This window comes from Triturus cristatus, chromosome 8 (genome assembly GCF_964204655.1).
Source record: "Triturus cristatus chromosome 8, aTriCri1.1, whole genome shotgun sequence".
In the NCBI taxonomy this organism is placed as follows: domain Eukaryota; kingdom Metazoa; phylum Chordata; class Amphibia; order Caudata; family Salamandridae; genus Triturus; species Triturus cristatus.
This window is the reverse complement of record NC_140591.1, coordinates 56,544,293-56,562,532: the sequence shown is the minus strand read 5'-3', so window position 1 is coordinate 56,562,532 and position 18,240 is coordinate 56,544,293. Positions and strand designations below refer to the sequence as shown.

Sequence of the window (18,240 nt, the reverse complement as noted above, 5' to 3'; positions counted from 1 at the left end):
TGAGTTGACTCAAAATAGTCTTTGTGGCATGCAAAGCAGAAGTTCAAAATGTGCCGAAACCCGGGATCGAACCAGGGACCTTTAGATTTTCAGTATAACGCTCTCCCAACTGAGCTATTTCAGCCTGCCAGCAGCTATAGTATTCAGCCTCTTTTTTTGAACAATCCCAGAACAGAGATGCAGAACCTGGATTTTCAATCTGAGGTTAGAGCTGTGTTTTAATGTGTCCTGCATTGTTCAGCAGCTAACTGGTGAAATGGGTGAGTAGCGTTTTTGGGATAAATGTTAGGTCGTTTTTCTTTTAAAACTCTGAGTGGACCAGCACTGTATTACACAGACGTATGTCGCCTGAGTAGGTAAGCTATGTCATCTCAATACTGACAACTTTGTTTAAGGAAAAGTGAAAGCTGATGCAGACAAGAGTTTACTTTGAAAAAAGTATAAAAAAGGATAAATTCGTCATCAAAGCTGATGGCAAGAGAGGTGGAAGCAAGTTTAGAAGGAGGACAGAAAGACAACTTTTTGTTGAAGTTATCATGGTGTTGATCAGTTGATAAAATATTTTGACAAATAAAGAAAAAAAAACTAGAGCTGATTTCAAGAAATATTTTGCAAGAATGTAGGATCCCCTCGCACTGTGCCGAAACCCGGGATTGAACCAGGGACCTTAATCTCTTCAGTCTAACGATCTCCCAACTGAGATATTTCAGACAACAAGTCCCTGTGGCCTCCTGATGTATTATTAATAATTGTAGACGATACATACAGAACCTGGTCATTCTATTTTCGTTTATAGTTATGTGTTAAAGTGTCCAGTATCATTCAGCAGGTAACTTGGTCTGATGAGTGAATATCCTTTTTAGGGGACAAGGTAGGTAGAATTTTTTTTCTAAACTCTGAATTAACTTATACTCTGAAACACAGACCTATATGGCCAGGGTGTACAAGCTATGTCATCTGACTACTGACAGTTTTGTATAAGGGGAATTGGAGTCTGATGCAGGCAAAGCTTTACTTTAAAATAAAGCAAGAAGTTGCAAATAAATGAGGCATAGTTGAATACAAGAGAGGTGGAAGCAAGTTTGAAAGGAAGACAGAAAGTAAATAATATGTTGAATTGATTGTGTTGTTGATCAGATTGATAAAAGGTTTTGATAAAGAAGAGCGTTGATTTAACTCCAAACAGCTTTTGTGACATGAAAAGCAGAAGTAGAAATTATGCCGAAACCCGGGATTGAACCAGGGACCTTTAGATCTTCAGTCTAACGCTCTCCCAACTGAGCTATTTCGGCCTGATGGTAGTTTGGGTCTTCATCCTTTCTTTTAAACTTCCCAAGAAAATAGATGCTCAACCTCATGCTAGAGCTATGTTTTAAGATGTCCTGTATCATTCATCAGTTAACGGGTGCAATAGGTAAATAGCATTTTTCGGATCCAGGTTAGGTAGCTTTTTTTTTTACTCTGAATGGACTAGCACCATATTACACAGAGGTATTTGGCCTGAGTAGGTAAGCTATGTCATCTGAATACTGAAATCTGTGTTCAAGGAGAAGTGGAAGCTGATGCAGACAAGAGTTTACTTTACAAAAAAGCATGAAATAGGAAACATTTGTAGTCGAAGCTGAATGCAAGAGAGGTGGAAGCAAATTTAGAAGGAGGACAGAAAGACAATTCTATGTTGAATTGATCATGTTGTCGATCAGTTGATCAACTATTTTGATAAATAAAGAAAGAAAAACTTGAGCTGATACCAAGAAATATTTTGTGAGAAGCAAGAAACCTCTCAGACTTTTCCGAAACCCAGCATTGAACAAGGGACTTTTAGATTTTCAATCTAACACTCTCCCAACTGAGCTATTTCATCCAGCTGGCCATTTTGGCTTTCTGTTGTATTTTTGATAATTGTTAAAGATAAATGCAGACCCTGGTCAATCTATCTGCATGTGCAGTTATGTGTTAAATTGTCCAATATTATTCAGCAGCTAAATTGGTCTGATGGGTGAATTTCCTTTTTAGGAGCCAAGTTAGTTAGAAGATGTTTGTAAACTATGAATGGACTTATACTCAGACACACAGACCTATATGGCGAGGGTAGGCAAACTAGGTCATCTGACTACTAACAGTTTTGTATAAGGGGAACTCGAGGCTGATGCAGGCAAAGCTTTACTTTCAATTAAATGAAGAATTGGCAAATAAAGCAGGTAAAGTTGAATACAAGAGAGGTGGAAGCAAGTTTGACAGAAAGACAGAATGTAAACAATATGTTGAAATGGTTGTCTTATCGAATAGCTTGATAACAGGTTTTGATCATTATAAACAACGTCAATATGAGTTGACTCCAAATAGCATTTGTGGCATGCAAAGCAGATGTTCAAAATGTGCCTAAACCCGGGATTGAACCAGGGACCTTTACATCTTCGGTCTACTGCTCTCCCAACTGAGCTATTTCATACAGCTGGCAATTTCGGCTTTCTGTTGTATTTTTTATAATTGTTAAAGATAAATGCAGAACCTGGTCACTCTATCTGCATGTGCAGTTATGTGTTAAATTGTCCAGTATTATTCAGTAGCTAAATTGGTCTGATGGGTGAATTTCCTTTTTAGGAGCCAAGTTAGTTAGATGATGTTTGTAAACTATGAATGGACTTATACTCAGAAACACAGACCTATATGGCGAGGGTCGGCAAGCTAGGTCATCTGACTACTAACAGTTTTGTATAAGGGGAACTGGAGGCTGATGCAGGCAAAGCTTTACTTTCAATTAAAGGAAGAATTGGGAAATAAAGGAGGCAAAGTTGAATACAAGAGAGGTGGAAGCAAGTTTGAAAGAAAGACAGAAAGTAAATAATATGTTGAATTAATTGTATTGTCGATTATCTTGATAAAAGGTTTTGATCATTATAAACAAAGTCAATATGAGTTGACTCAAAATAGTCTTTGTGGCATGCAAAGCAGAAGTTCAAAATGTGCCGAAACCCGGGATCGAACCAGGGACCTTTAGATTTTCAGTATAACGCTCTCCCAACTGAGCTATTTCAGCCTGCCAGCAGCTATAGTATTCAGCCTCTTTTTTTGAACAATCCCAGAACAGAGATGCAGAACCTGGATTTTCAATCTGAGGTTAGAGCTGTGTTTTAATGTGTCCTGCATTGTTCAGCAGCTAACTGGTGAAATGGGTGAGTAGCGTTTTTGGGATAAATGTTAGGTCGTTTTTCTTTTAAAACTCTGAGTGGACCAGCACTGTATTACACAGACGTATGTCGCCTGAGTAGGTAAGCTATGTCATCTCAATACTGACAACTTTGTTTAAGGAGAAGTGAAAGCTGATGCAGACAAGAGTTTACTTTGAAAAAAGTATAAAAAAGGATAAATTCGTCATCAAAGCTGATGGCAAGAGAGGTGGAAGCAAGTTTAGAAGGAGGACAGAAAGACAACTTTTTGTTGAAGTTATCATGTTGTTGATCAGTTGATAAAATATTTTGACAAATAAAGAAAAAAAAAACTAGAGCTGATTTCAAGAAATATTTTGCAAGAATGTAGGATCCCCTCACACTGTGCCGAAACCCGGGATTGAACCAGGGACCTTAATCTCTTCAGTCTAACGATCTCCCAACTGAGATATTTCAGACAACAAGTCCCTGTGGCCTCCTGATGTATTATTAATAATTGTAGACGATACATACAGAACCTGGTCATTCTATTTTCGTTTATAGTTATGTGTTAAAGTGTCCAGTATCATTCAGCAGGTAACTTGGTCTGATGAGTGAATATCCTTTTTAGGGGACAAGGTAGGTAGAATTTTTTTTCTAAACTCTGAATTGACTTATACTCTGAAACACAGACCTATATGGCCAGGGTGTACAAGCTATGTCATCTGACTACTGACAGTTTTGTATAAGGGGAATTGGAGTCTGATGCAGGCAAAGCTTTACTTTAAAATAAAGCAAGAAGTTGCAAATAAATGAGGCATAGTTGAATACAAGAGAGGTGGAAGCAAGTTTGAAAGGAAGACAGAAAGTAAATAATATGTTGAATTGATTGTGTTGTTGATCAGATTGATAAAAGGTTTTGATAAAGAAGAGCGTTGATTTAACTCCAAACAGCTTTTGTGACATGAAAACCAGAAGTTGAAATTGTGCCGAAACCCGGGATTGAACCAGGGACCTTTAGATCTTCAGTCTAACGCTCTCCCAACTGAGCTATTTCGGCCTGATGGTAGTTTGGGTCTTCATCCTTTCTTTTAAACTTCCCAAGAAAATAGATGCTCAACCTCATGCTAGAGCTATGTTTTAAGATGTCCTGTATCATTCATCAGTTAACGGGTGCAATAGGTAAATAGCATTTTTCGGATCCAGGTTAGGTAGCTTTTTTTTTTACTCTGAATGGACTAGCACCATATTGCACAGAGGTATTTGGCCTGAGTAGGTAAGCTATGTCATCTGAATACTGAAATCTGTGTTCAAGGAGAAGTGGAAGCTGATGCAGACAAGAGTTTACGTTACAAAAAAGCATGAAATAGGAAACATTTGTAGTCGAAGCTGAATGCAAGAGAGGTGGAAGCAAATTTAGAAGGAGGACAGAAAGACAATTCTATGTTGAATTGATCATGTTGTCGATCAGTTGATCAAATATTTTGATAAATAAAGAAAGAAAAACTTGAGCTGATACCAAGAAATATTTTGTGAGAAGCAAGAAACCTCTCAGACTTTTCCGAAACCCAGCATTGAACAAGGGACTTTTAGATTTTCAATCTAACACTCTCCCAACTGAGCTATTTCATCCAGCTGGCCATTTTGGCTTTCTGTTGTATTTTTGATAATTGTTAAAGATAAATGCAGACCCTGGTCATTCTATCTGCATGTGCAGTTATGTGTTAAATTGTCCAATATAATTCAGCAGCTAAATTGGTCTGAAGGGTGAATTTCCTTTTTAGGAGCCAAGTTAGTTCGAAGATGTTTGTAAACTATGAATGGACTTATACTCAGACACACAGACCTATATGGCGAGGGTAGGCAAACTAGGTCATCTGACTACTAACAGTTTTGTATGAGAGGAACTCGAGGCTGATGCAGGCAAAGCTTTACTTTCAATTAAATAAAGAATTGGCAAATAAAGCAGGTAAAGTTGAATACAAGAGAGGTGGAAGCAAGTTTGACAGAAAGACAGAATGTAAACAATATGTTGAAATGGTTGTCTTATCGAATAGCTTGATAACAGGTTTTGATCATTATAAACAACGTCAATATGAGTTGACTCCAAATAGCATTTGTGGCATGCAAAGCAGAAGTTCAAAATGTGCCTAAACCCAGGATTGAACCAGGGACCTTTAGATCTTCAGTCTACTGCTCTCCCAACTGAGCTATTTCATACAGCTGGCAATTTCGGCTTTCTGTTGTATTTTTTATAATTGTTAAAGATAAATGCAGAACCTGGTCACTCTATCTGCATGTGCAGTTATGTGTTAAATTGTCCAGTATTATTCAGTAGCTAAATTGGTCTGATGGGTGAATTTCCTTTTTAGGAGCCAAGTTAGTTAGATGATGTTTGTAAACTATGAATGGACTTATACTCAGAAACACAGACCTATATGGCGAGGGTCGGCAAGCTAGGTCATCTGACTACTAACAGTTTTGTATAAGGGGAACTGGAGGCTGATGCAGGCAAAGCTTTACTTTCAATTAAAGGAAGAATTGGGAAATAAAGGAGGCAAAGTTGAATACAAGAGAGGTGGAAGCAAGTTTGAAAGAAAGACAGAAAGTAAATAATATGTTGAATTAATTGTATTGTCGATTATCTTGATAAAAGGTTTTGATCATTATAAACAAAGTCAATATGAGTTGACTCAAAATAGTCTTTGTGGCATGCAAAGCAGAAGTTCAAAATGTGCCAAAACCCGGGATCGAACCAGGGACCTTTAGATCTTCAGTCTAACGCTCTCCCAACTGAGCTATTTCGGCCTGCCAGCAGTTATAGTATTCAGCCTCTTTTTTTGAACAATCCCAGAACAGAGATGCAGAACCTGGATTTTCAATCTGAGGTTAGAGCTGTGTTTTAATGTGTCCTGCATTGTTCAGCAGCTAACTGGTGAAATGGGTGAGTAGCGTTTTTGGGATAAATGTTAGGTCGTTTTTCTTTTAGAGCTCTGAGTGGACCAGCACTGTATTACACAGACGTATGTCGCCTGAGTAGGTAAGCTATGTCATCTCAATACTGACAACTTTGTTTAAGGAGAAGTGAAAGCTGATGCAGACAAGAGTTTACTTTGAAAAAAGTATAAAAAAGGATAAATTCGTCATCAAAGCTGATGGCAAGAGAGGTGGAAGCAAGTTTAGAAGGAGGACAGAAAGACAACTTTTTGTTGAAGTTATCATGTTGTTGATCAGTTGATAAAATATTTTGACAAATAAAGAAAAAAAACTAGAGCTGATTTCAAGAAATATTTTGCAAGAATGTAGGATCCCCTCGCACTGTGCCGAAACCCGGGATTGAACCAGGGACCTTAATCTCTTCAGTCTAACGATCTCCCAACTGAGATATTTCAGACAACAAGTCCCTGTGGCCTCCTGATGTATTATTAATAATTGTAGACGATACATACAGAACCTGGTCATTCTATTTTCGTTTATAGTTATGTGTTAAAGTGTCCAGTATCATTCAGCAGGTAACTTGGTCTGATGAGTGAATATCCTTTTTAGGGGACAAGGTAGGTAGAATTTTTTTTCTAAACTCTGAATTGACTTATACTCTGAAACACAGACCTATATGGCCAGGGTGTACAAGCTATGTCATCTGACTACTGACAGTTTTGTATAAGGGGAATTGGAGGCTGATGCAGGCAAAGCTTTACTTTAAAATAAAGCAAGAAGTTGCAAATAAATGAGGCATAGTTGAATACAAGAGAGGTGGAAGCAAGTTTGAAAGGAAGACAGAAAGTAAATAATATGTTGAATTGATTGTGTTGTTGATCAGATTGATAAAAGGTTTTGATAAAGAAGAGCGTTGATTTAACTCCAAACAGCTTTTGTGACATGAAAAGCAGAAGATGAAATTGTGCCGAAACCCGGGATTGAACCAGGGACCTTTAGATCTTCAGTCTAACGCTCTCCCAACTGAGCTATTTCTGCCTGCTGGTCGTTTGGGTCTTCATCCTTTCTTTTAAACTTCCCAAGAAAATAGATGCTCAACCTCATGCTAGAGCTATGTTTTAAGATGTCCTGTATCATTCATCAGTTAACGGGTGCAATAGGTAAATAGCATTTTTCGGATCCAGGTTAGGTAGCTTTTTTTTTTACTCTGAATGGACTAGCACCATATTACACAGAGGTATTTGGCCTGAGTAGGTAAGCTATGTCATCTGAATACTGAAATCTGTGTTCAAGGAGAAGTGGAAGCTGATGCAGACAAGAGTTTACTTTACAAAAAAGCATGAAATAGGAAACATTTGTAGTCGAAGCTGAATGCAAGAGAGGTGGAAGCAAATTTAGAAGGAGGACAGAAAGACAATTCTATGTTGAATTGATCATGTTGTCGATCAGTTGATCAAATATTTTGATAAATGAAGAAAGAAAAACTTGAGCTGATACCAAGAAATATTTTGTGAGAAGCAAGAAACCTCTCAGACTTTTCCGAAACCCAGCATTGAACAAGGGACTTTTAGATTTTCAATCTAACACTCTCCCAACTGAGCTATTTCATCCAGCTGGCCATTTTGGCTTTCTGTTGTATTTTTGATAATTGTTAAAGATAAATGCAGACCCTGGTCATTCTATCTGCATGTGCAGTTATGTGTTAAATTGTCCAATATTATTCAGCAGCTAAATTGGTCTGATGGGTGAATTTCCTTTTTAGGAGCCAAGTTAGTTAGAAGATGTTTGTAAACTATGAATGGACTTATACTCAGACACACAGACCTATATGGCGAGGGTAGGCAAACTAGGTCATCTGACTACTAACAGTTTTGTATAAGGGGAACTCGAGGCTGATACAGGCAAAGCTTTACTTTCAAATAAAGGAAGAATTGGCAAATAAAGAAGGTAAAGTTGAATACAAGAGAGGTGGAAGCAAGTTTGACAGAAAGACAGAATGTAAAAAATATGTTGAAATGGTTGTCTTATCGATCAGCTTGATAAAAGGTTTTGATCATTATAAACAACGTCAATATGAGTTGACTCCAAATAGCATTTGTGGCATGCAAAGCAGAAGTTCAAAATGTGCCTAAACCCGGGATTGAACCAGGGACCTTTAGATCTTCAGTCTACTGCTCTCCCAACTGAGCTATTTCATCCAACGGGCAATTTTGGTTTTCTGTTGTATTTTTTATAATTGTTAAAGATAAATGCAGAACCTGGTCACTCTATCTGCATGTGCAGTTATGTGTTAAATTGTCCAGTATTATTCAGTAGCTAAATTGGTCTGATGGGTGAATTTCCTTTTTAGGAGCCAAGTTAGTTAGATGATGTTTGTAAACTATGAATGGACTTATACTCAGAAACACAGACCTATATGGCGAGGGTCGGCAAGCTAGGTCATCTGACTACTAACAGTTTTGTATAAGAGGAACTGGAGGCTGATGCAGGCAAAGCTTTACTTTCAATTAAAGGAAGAATTGGGAAATAAAGGAGGCAAAGTTGAATACAAGAGAGGTGGAAGCAAGTTTGAAAGAAAGACAAAGTAAATAATATGTTGAATTAATTGTATTGTCGATTATCTTGATAAAAGGTTTTGATCATTATAAACAAAGTCAATATGAGTTGACTCAAAATAGTCTTTGTGGCATGCAAAGCAGAAGTTCAAAATGTGCCGAAACCCAGGATCGAACCAGGGACCTTTAGATCTTCAGTCTAACGCTCTCCCAACTGAGCTATTTCGGCCTGCCAGCAGCTATAGTATTCAGCCTCTTTTTTTTAACAATCCCAGAACAGAGATGCAGAACCTGGATTTTCAATCTGAGGTTAGATCTGTGTTTTAATGTGTCCTGCATTGTTCAGCAGCTAACTGGTGAAATGGGTGAGTAGCGTTTTTGGGATAAATGTTAAGTCGTTTTTCTTTTAAAACTCTGAGTGGACCAGCACTGTATTACACAGACGTATGTCGCCTGAGTAGGTAAGCTATGTCATCTCAATGCTGACAACTTTGTTCAAGGAGAAGTGAAAGCTGATGCAGACAAGAGTTTACTTTGAAAAAAGTATAAAATGGGATAAATTCGTCATCAAAGCTGATGGCAAGAGAGGTTGAAGCAAGTTTAGAAGGAGGACAGAAAGACAACTTTTTGTTGAAGTTATCATGTTGTTGATCAGTTGATAAAATATTTTGAGAAATAAAGAAAAAAAAACTAGAGCTGATTTCAAGAAATATTTTGCAAGAATGTAGGATCCCCTCGCACTGTGCTGAAAGTCAGGATTGAATCAGGTACCTTAAGCTCTTCAGTCTAACGATCTCCCAACTGAGATATTTCAGCCAACAAGTCCCTGTGGCCTCCTGATGTATTATTAATAATTGTAGACGATACATACAGAACCTGGTCATTCTATTTTCGTTTATAGTTATGTGTTAAAGTGTCGAGTATCATTCAGCAGGTAACTTGGTCTGATGAGTGAATATCCTTTTTAGGGGACAAGGTAGGTAGAATTTTTTTTTCTAAACTCTGAATTGACTTATACTCTGAAACACAGACCTATATGGCCAGGGTGTACAAGCTATGTCATCTGACTACTGACAGTTTTATATAAGGGGAATTGGAGGCTGATGCAGGCAAAGCTTTACTTTAAAATAAAGCAAGAAGTTGCAAATAAATGAGGCATAGTTGAATACAAGAGAGGTGGAAGCAAGTTTGAAAGGAAGACAGAAAGTAAATAGTATGTTGAATTGATTGTGTTGTTGATCAGATTGATGAAAGGTTTTGATAAAGAAGAGCGTTGAATTAACTCCAAACAGCTTTTGTGACATGAAAAGCAGAAGTTGAAATTGTGCCGAAACCCGGGATTGAACCAGAGAACTTTAGATCTTCAGTCTAACGCTCTCCCAACTGAGCTATTTCGGCCTGTTGGTAGTTTGGGTCTTCATCCTTTCTTTTAAACTTCCCAAGAAAATAGATGCTCAACCTCATGCTAGAGCTATGTTTTAAGATGTCCTGTATCATTCATCAGTTAACGGGTGCAATAGGTAAATAGCATTTTTCGGATCCAGGTTAGGTAGCTTTTTTTTTTACTCTGAATGGACTAGCACCATATTGCACAGAGGTATTTGGCCTGAGTAGGTAAGCTATGTCATCTGAATACTGAAATCTGTGTTCAAGGAGAAGTGGAAGCTGATGCAGACAAGAGTTTACGTTACAAAAAAGCATGAAATAGGAAACATTTGTAGTCGAAGCTGAATGCAAGAGAGGTGGAAGCAAATTTAGAAGGAGGACAGAAAGACAATTCTATGTTGAATTGATCATGTTGTCGATCAGTTGATCAAATATTTTGATAAATAAAGAAAGAAAAACTTGAGCTGATACCAAGAAATATTTTGTGAGAAGCAAGAAACCTCTCAGACTTTTCCGAAACCCAGCATTGAACAAGGGACTTTTAGATTTTCAATCTAACACTCTCCCAACTGAGCTATTTCATCCAGCTGGCCATTTTGGCTTTCTGTTGTATTTTTGATAATTGTTAAAGATAAATGCAGACCCTGGTCATTCTATCTGCATGTGCAGTTATGTGTTAAATTGTCCAATATAATTCAGCAGCTAAATTGGTCTGAAGGGTGAATTTCCTTTTTAGGAGCCAAGTTAGTTCGAAGATGTTTGTAAACTATGAATGGACTTATACTCAGACACACAGACCTATATGGCGAGGGTAGGCAAACTAGGTCATCTGACTACTAACAGTTTTGTATGAGAGGAACTCGAGGCTGATGCAGGCAAAGCTTTACTTTCAATTAAATAAAGAATTGGCAAATAAAGCAGGTAAAGTTGAATACAAGAGAGGTGGAAGCAAGTTTGACAGAAAGACAGAATGTAAACAATATGTTGAAATGGTTGTCTTATCGAATAGCTTGATAACAGGTTTTGATCATTATAAACAACGTCAATATGAGTTGACTCCAAATAGCATTTGTGGCATGCAAAGCAGAAGTTCAAAATGTGCCTAAACCCAGGATTGAACCAGGGACCTTTAGATCTTCAGTCTACTGCTCTCCCAACTGAGCTATTTCATACAGCTGGCAATTTCGGCTTTCTGTTGTATTTTTTATAATTGTTAAAGATAAATGCAGAACCTGGTCACTCTATCTGCATGTGCAGTTATGTGTTAAATTGTCCAGTATTATTCAGTAGCTAAATTGGTCTGATGGGTGAATTTCCTTTTTAGGAGCCAAGTTAGTTAGATGATGTTTGTAAACTATGAATGGACTTATACTCAGAAACACAGACCTATATGGCGAGGGTCGGCAAGCTAGGTCATCTGACTACTAACAGTTTTGTATAAGGGGAACTGGAGGCTGATGCAGGCAAAGCTTTACTTTCAATTAAAGGAAGAATTGGGAAATAAAGGAGGCAAAGTTGAATACAAGAGAGGTGGAAGCAAGTTTGAAAGAAAGACAGAAAGTAAATAATATGTTGAATTAATTGTATTGTCGATTATCTTGATAAAAGGTTTTGATCATTATAAACAAAGTCAATATGAGTTGACTCAAAATAGTCTTTGTGGCATGCAAAGCAGAAGTTCAAAATGTGCCAAAACCCGGGATCGAACCAGGGACCTTTAGCTCTTCAGTCTAACGCTCTCCCAACTGAGCTATTTCGGCCTGCCAGCAGTTATAGTATTCAGCCTCTTTTTTTGAACAATCCCAGAACAGAGATGCAGAACCTGGATTTTCAATCTGAGGTTAGAGCTGTGTTTTAATGTGTCCTGCATTGTTCAGCAGCTAACTGGTGAAATGGGTGAGTAGCGTTTTTGGGATAAATGTTAGGTCGTTTTTCTTTTAGAGCTCTGAGTGGACCAGCACTGTATTACACAGACGTATGTCGCCTGAGTAGGTAAGCTATGTCATCTCAATACTGACAACTTTGTTTAAGGAGAAGTGAAAGCTGATGCAGACAAGAGTTTACTTTGAAAAAAGTATAAAAAAGGATAAATTCGTCATCAAAGCTGATGGCAAGAGAGGTGGAAGCAAGTTTAGAAGGAGGACAGAAAGACAACTTTTTGTTGAAGTTATCATGTTGTTGATCAGTTGATAAAATATTTTGACAAATAAAGAAAAAAAACTAGAGCTGATTTCAAGAAATATTTTGCAAGAATGTAGGATCCCCTCGCACTGTGCCGAAACCCGGGATTGAACCAGGGACCTTAATCTCTTCAGTCTAACGATCTCCCAACTGAGATATTTCAGACAACAAGTCCCTGTGGCCTCCTGATGTATTATTAATAATTGTAGACGATACATACAGAACCTGGTCATTCTATTTTCGTTTATAGTTATGTGTTAAAGTGTCCAGTATCATTCAGCAGGTAACTTGGTCTGATGAGTGAATATCCTTTTTAGGGGACAAGGTAGGTAGAATTTTTTTTCTAAACTCTGAATTGACTTATACTCTGAAACACAGACCTATATGGCCAGGGTGTACAAGCTATGTCATCTGACTACTGACAGTTTTGTATAAGGGGAATTGGAGGCTGATGCAGGCAAAGCTTTACTTTAAAATAAAGCAAGAAGTTGCAAATAAATGAGGCATAGTTGAATACAAGAGAGGTGGAAGCAAGTTTGAAAGGAAGACAGAAAGTAAATAATATGTTGAATTGATTGTGTTGTTGATCAGATTGATAAAAGGTTTTGATAAAGAAGAGCGTTGATTTAACTCCAAACAGCTTTTGTGACATGAAAAGCAGAAGATGAAATTGTGCCGAAACCCGGGATTGAACCAGGGACCTTTAGATCTTCAGTCTAACGCTCTCCCAACTGAGCTATTTCTGCCTGCTGGTCGTTTGGGTCTTCATCCTTTCTTTTAAACTTCCCAAGAAAATAGATGCTCAACCTCATGCTAGAGCTATGTTTTAAGATGTCCTGTATCATTCATCAGTTAACGGGTGCAATAGGTAAATAGCATTTTTCGGATCCAGGTTAGGTAGCTTTTTTTTTTACTCTGAATGGACTAGCACCATATTACACAGAGGTATTTGGCCTGAGTAGGTAAGCTATGTCATCTGAATACTGAAATCTGTGTTCAAGGAGAAGTGGAAGCTGATGCAGACAAGAGTTTACTTTACAAAAAAGCATGAAATAGGAAACATTTGTAGTCGAAGCTGAATGCAAGAGAGGTGGAAGCAAATTTAGAAGGAGGACAGAAAGACAATTCTATGTTGAATTGATCATGTTGTCGATCAGTTGATCAAATATTTTGATAAATGAAGAAAGAAAAACTTGAGCTGATACCAAGAAATATTTTGTGAGAAGCAAGAAACCTCTCAGACTTTTCCGAAACCCAGCATTGAACAAGGGACTTTTAGATTTTCAATCTAACACTCTCCCAACTGAGCTATTTCATCCAGCTGGCCATTTTGGCTTTCTGTTGTATTTTTGATAATTGTTAAAGATAAATGCAGACCCTGGTCATTCTATCTGCATGTGCAGTTATGTGTTAAATTGTCCAATATTATTCAGCAGCTAAATTGGTCTGATGGGTGAATTTCCTTTTTAGGAGCCAAGTTAGTTAGAAGATGTTTGTAAACTATGAATGGACTTATACTCAGACACACAGACCTATATGGCGAGGGTAGGCAAACTAGGTCATCTGACTACTAACAGTTTTGTATAAGGGGAACTCGAGGCTGATACAGGCAAAGCTTTACTTTCAAATAAAGGAAGAATTGGCAAATAAAGAAGGTAAAGTTGAATACAAGAGAGGTGGAAGCAAGTTTGACAGAAAGACAGAATGTAAAAAATATGTTGAAATGGTTGTCTTATCGATCAGCTTGATAAAAGGTTTTGATCATTATAAACAACGTCAATATGAGTTGACTCCAAATAGCATTTGTGGCATGCAAAGCAGAAGTTCAAAATGTGCCTAAACCCGGGATTGAACCAGGGACCTTTAGATCTTCAGTCTACTGCTCTCCCAACTGAGCTATTTCATCCAACGGGCAATTTTGGTTTTCTGTTGTATTTTTTATAATTGTTAAAGATAAATGCAGAACCTGGTCACTCTATCTGCATGTGCAGTTATGTGTTAAATTGTCCAGTATTATTCAGTAGCTAAATTGGTCTGATGGGTGAATTTCCTTTTTAGGAGCCAAGTTAGTTAGATGATGTTTGTAAACTATGAATGGACTTATACTCAGAAACACAGACCTATATGGCGAGGGTCGGCAAGCTAGGTCATCTGACTACTAACAGTTTTGTATAAGAGGAACTGGAGGCTGATGCAGGCAAAGCTTTACTTTCAATTAAAGGAAGAATTGGGAAATAAAGGAGGCAAAGTTGAATACAAGAGAGGTGGAAGCAAGTTTGAAAGAAAGACAAAGTAAATAATATGTTGAATTAATTGTATTGTCGATTATCTTGATAAAAGGTTTTGATCATTATAAACAAAGTCAATATGAGTTGACTCAAAATAGTCTTTGTGGCATGCAAAGCAGAAGTTCAAAATGTGCCGAAACCCAGGATCGAACCAGGGACCTTTAGATCTTCAGTCTAACGCTCTCCCAACTGAGCTATTTCGGCCTGCCAGCAGCTATAGTATTCAGCCTCTTTTTTTTAACAATCCCAGAACAGAGATGCAGAACCTGGATTTTCAATCTGAGGTTAGATCTGTGTTTTAATGTGTCCTGCATTGTTCAGCAGCTAACTGGTGAAATGGGTGAGTAGCGTTTTTGGGATAAATGTTAAGTCGTTTTTCTTTTAAAACTCTGAGTGGACCAGCACTGTATTACACAGACGTATGTCGCCTGAGTAGGTAAGCTATGTCATCTCAATGCTGACAACTTTGTTCAAGGAGAAGTGAAAGCTGATGCAGACAAGAGTTTACTTTGAAAAAAGTATAAAATGGGATAAATTCGTCATCAAAGCTGATGGCAAGAGAGGTTGAAGCAAGTTTAGAAGGAGGACAGAAAGACAACTTTTTGTTGAAGTTATCATGTTGTTGATCAGTTGATAAAATATTTTGAGAAATAAAGAAAAAAAAACTAGAGCTGATTTCAAGAAATATTTTGCAAGAATGTAGGATCCCCTCGCACTGTGCTGAAAGTCAGGATTGAATCAGGTACCTTAAGCTCTTCAGTCTAACGATCTCCCAACTGAGATATTTCAGCCAACAAGTCCCTGTGGCCTCCTGATGTATTATTAATAATTGTAGACGATACATACAGAACCTGGTCATTCTATTTTCGTTTATAGTTATGTGTTAAAGTGTCGAGTATCATTCAGCAGGTAACTTGGTCTGATGAGTGAATATCCTTTTTAGGGGACAAGGTAGGTAGAATTTTTTTTTCTAAACTCTGAATTGACTTATACTCTGAAACACAGACCTATATGGCCAGGGTGTACAAGCTATGTCATCTGACTACTGACAGTTTTATATAAGGGGAATTGGAGGCTGATGCAGGCAAAGCTTTACTTTAAAATAAAGCAAGAAGTTGCAAATAAATGAGGCATAGTTGAATACAAGAGAGGTGGAAGCAAGTTTGAAAGGAAGACAGAAAGTAAATAGTATGTTGAATTGATTGTGTTGTTGATCAGATTGATGAAAGGTTTTGATAAAGAAGAGCGTTGAATTAACTCCAAACAGCTTTTGTGACATGAAAAGCAGAAGTTGAAATTGTGCCGAAACCCGGGATTGAACCAGAGAACTTTAGATCTTCAGTCTAACGCTCTCCCAACTGAGCTATTTCGGCCTGTTGGTAGTTTGGGTCTTCATCCTTTCTTTTAAACTTCCCAAGAAAATAGATGCTCAACCTCATGCTAGAGCTATGTTTTAAGATGTCCTGTATCATTCATCAGTTAACGGGTGCAATAGGTAAATAGCATTTTTCGGATCCAGGTTAGGTAGCTTTTTTTTTTACTCTGAATGGACTAGCACCATATTACACAGAGGTATTTGGCCTGAGTAGGTAAGCTATGTCATCTGAATACTGAAATCTGTGTTCAAGGAGAAGTGGAAGCTGATGCAGACAAGAGTTTACTTTACAAAAAAGCATGAAATAGGAAACATTTGTAGTCGAAGCTGAATGCAAGAGAGGTGGAAGCAAATTTAGAAGGAGGACAGAAAGACAATTCTATGTTGAATTGATCATGTTGTCGATCAGTTGATCAAATATTTTGATAAATAAAGAAAGAAAAACTTGAGCTGATACCAAGAAATATTTTGTGAGAAGCAAGAAACCTCTCAGACTTTTCCGAAACCCAGCATTGAACAAGGGACTTTTAGATTTTCAATCTAACACTCTCCCAACTGAGCTATTTCATCCAGCTGGCCATTTTGGCTTTCTGTTGTATTTTTGATAATTGTTAAAGATAAATGCAGACCCTGGTCATTCTATCTGCATGTGCAGTTATGTGTTAAATTGTCCAATATTATTCAGCAGCTAAATTGGTCTGATGGGTGAATTTCCTTTTTAGGAGCCAAGTTAGTTAGAAGATGTTTGTAAACTATGAATGGACTTATACTCAGACACACAGACCTATATGGCGAGGGTAGGCAAACTAGGTCATCTGACTACTAACAGTTTTGTATAAGGGGAACTCGAGGCTGATGCAGGCAAAGCTTTACTTTCAATTAAAGTAAGAATTGGCAAATAAAGCAGGTAAAGTTGAATACAAGAGAGGTGGAAGCAAGTTTGACAGAAAGACAGAATGTAAAAAATATGTTGAAATGGTTGTCTTATCGATCAGCTTGATAAAAGGTTTTGATCATTATAAACAACGTCAATATGAGTTGACTCCAAATAGCATTTGTGGCATGCAAAGCAGAAGTTAAAAATGTGCCGAAACCCGGGATCAAACCAAGGACCTTTAGATCTTCATTCTAATGCTCTCCCAACTGAGCTATTTCGGCCTGCCAGCAGCTATAGTATTCAGCCTCTTTTTTTGAACAATCCCAGAACAGAGATGCAGAACCTGGATTTTCAATCTGAGGTTAGAGCTGTGTTTTAATGTGTCCTGCATTGTTCAGCAGCTAACTGGTGAATTGGGTGAGTAGCGTTTTTGGGATAAATGTTAGGTCGTTTTTCTTTTAAAACTCTGAGTGGACCAGCACTGTATTACACAGACGTATGTCGCCTGAGTAGGTAAGCTATGTCATCTCAATACTGACAACTTTGTTTAAGGAGAAGTGAAAGCTGATGCAGACAAGAGTTTACTTTGAAAAAAGTATAAAAAAGGATAAATTCGTCATCAAAGCTGATGGCAAGAGAGGTGGAAGCAAGTTTAGAAGGAGGACAGAAAGACAACTTTTTGTTGAAGTTATCATGTTGTTGATCAGTTGATAAAATATTTTGACAAATAAAGAAAAAAAAACTAGAGCTGATTTCAAGAAATATTTTGCAAGAATGTAGGATCCCCTCGCACTGTGCCGAAACCCAGGATTGAACCAGGGACCTTAATCTCTTCAGTCTAACGATCTCCCAACTGAGATATTTCAGCCAACAAGTCCATGTGGCCTCCTGATGAATTATTAATAATTGTAGACGATACATACAGAACCTGGTCATTCTATTTTCGTTTATAGTTATGTGTTAAAGTGTCCAGTATCATTCAGCAGGTAACTTGGTCTGATGAGTGAATATCCTTTTTAGGGGACAAGGTAGGTAGAATTTTTTTTTCTAAACTCTGAATTGACTTATACTCTGAAACACAGACCTATATGGCCAGGGTGTACAAGCTATGTCATCTGACTACTGACAGTTTTGTATAAGGGGAATTGGAGGCTGATGCAGGCAAAGCTTTACTCTAAAATAAAGCAAGAAGTTGCAAACAAATGAGGCATAGTTGAATACAAGAGAGGTGGAAGCAAGTTTGAAAGGAAGACAGAAAGTAAATAATATGTTGAATTGATTGTGTTGTTGATCAGATTGATAAAAGGTTTTGATAAAGAAGAGCGTTGATTTAACTCCAAACAGCTTTTGTGACATGAAAAGCAGAAGTTGAAATTGTGCCGAAACCCAGGACTGAACCAGGGACCTTTAGATCTTCAGTCTAACGCTCTCCCAACTGAGCTATTTCGGCCTGCTGGTAGTTTGGGTCTTCATCCTTTCTTATAAACTTCCC

General features: G+C 37.7%; 3 non-coding genes across 3 annotated transcripts; all 3 read right to left on the bottom strand.

Moving 5' to 3' along the window:
• Positions 1-1,219: 1,219 nt before the first annotated feature.
• TRNAF-GAA (transfer RNA phenylalanine (anticodon GAA)) lies at positions 1,220-1,292 on the bottom strand. Its single transcript has one exon. It is a non-coding gene; the product is annotated as a tRNA-Phe (tRNA).
• A 2,844-nt stretch (positions 1,293-4,136) lies between these two features.
• Positions 4,137-4,209, bottom strand: TRNAF-GAA (transfer RNA phenylalanine (anticodon GAA)). Its single transcript has one exon. It is a non-coding gene; the product is annotated as a tRNA-Phe (tRNA).
• Positions 4,210-5,884: 1,675 nt separating this feature from the next.
• On the bottom strand, positions 5,885-5,957 carry TRNAF-GAA (transfer RNA phenylalanine (anticodon GAA)). The gene has a single exon. It is a non-coding gene; the product is annotated as a tRNA-Phe (tRNA).
• Positions 5,958-18,240: the final 12,283 nt, after the last annotated feature.